The following is a 1471-nucleotide window of genomic DNA, read 5'->3' on the forward strand; positions in this document are numbered from 1 at the left end:
AACAGCAGAGCCTGTGACAATGCAGGGAACAGAATTGCTGTGCTCTGAGAACGTGAGCAGCATTTTCACCAAACAGGAACGGATGTGTCGGTTGTTGGGATTCCTGGGCATGTCTTATCTGTGGCTGGAAAAACAGAAATGCAGAATGAAGAGAGCCGGTTATCCCAGAGGAACCGAACACAATTCCAGCCCAGGACAGGATTGTTGGCAAGATACGGTGTCAGTGCAGGGAAACTCAGTACTGCCAGCTCAATAGATCCAGCAAATTCCTGTCTGCAAAATGTTGTGTCTACTACTACTAGAAATAGCACAGCTGAGTGATAAAACTTTCGGAAGTGTGAAAAATATTTGCTGCATTTTCAAGTGTTTGCCTTGTGAACCTGACAGCGATTTTGTTTTGTCAAAGTCCTGTTCCATCTGCACAAGGCCAGCATTTTCCACCCCCTACACCTGTGTTCTCATCAACAACTTCAACAGATTCTGCAGCRGCTTGTGGACACTTTCATCTAAAAAGAAATAGGAATAAAATAACCTTATACAAGAATATAAAAAACACTGAAATGCTCTTTAATGCCTGCTGAATGAAAGATTGGCCCTACAAGGACTGGAGGAGTTTCACACTGCCAGAACCTTCCTTCCACGAATAAATAGGCACTGATTTCATGCACTACTCTGGGCCCAGGTCTTAAAGGACACTATTTTTAACTCTACAAAGAGCAAACAYGTCTAAACCCCCTCAAGCCTCCAGCTGAGGCTCCATGTCCTGTAAAGCCATGCTAATAGATGCATAATTAATGTGTATATTACCCAGCAAGTGGTAAACAGCAAGTGTTACAGTAACTCTCACATCACTAATTCTATTGCTGTACCAAAATACTATAAATTAACCAGTACATTATGGAGTGTCATATATAATCAAAACTATAACAAATGAAATGAAAATGAATGAGGCAAGAACATTCTGTAACCCAGTGTTCTTTCTACCTGACTTCATGATTTTCTAATTTGAGTAAAACACTGGAACTGATYTTGTCTGAGCACAAAAAGGAATTTGTTCACATCATTTACTAATTTGTAAAGTAGCTTGGTTTGAAAGAAACKGAACCATTTTAAACCCTCCCCATAGGCCATTCTATGGCAGAACATCAATCTGTGTGCCACACAACACAAASTGCTGCTCCTTGGTCCCGAGGTGAACTCAAAGGGAACTCCTCAGGTGASAACAGGTGAACAGTGACATCAGTATTCTTTTACAGGGATTTTTAAAGCAGATCAAAGGTGCTTTTTCTCTGCAAGTTGGTAGAACTTGCTGGTCTGTGTCTTCAATCAATAGGAAGTATCAAATTGTTTTTGCACGAGTTTTCTTTTGTTCTGTTTTGTTTTGCTTTTTAATTTTCATTCTTTGGTTTCACTGAAAGAACAGTCTCTTGTTTTTTAGGCAGAGATAAAGGAGCCTGACAGGCAACATCTG

Source organism: Malurus melanocephalus, unplaced genomic scaffold (assembly GCF_030028575.1).
Source record: "Malurus melanocephalus ecotype Western Australia unplaced genomic scaffold, MMel_1.1 scaffold_797, whole genome shotgun sequence".
Lineage (NCBI taxonomy): Eukaryota > Metazoa > Chordata > Aves > Passeriformes > Maluridae > Malurus > Malurus melanocephalus.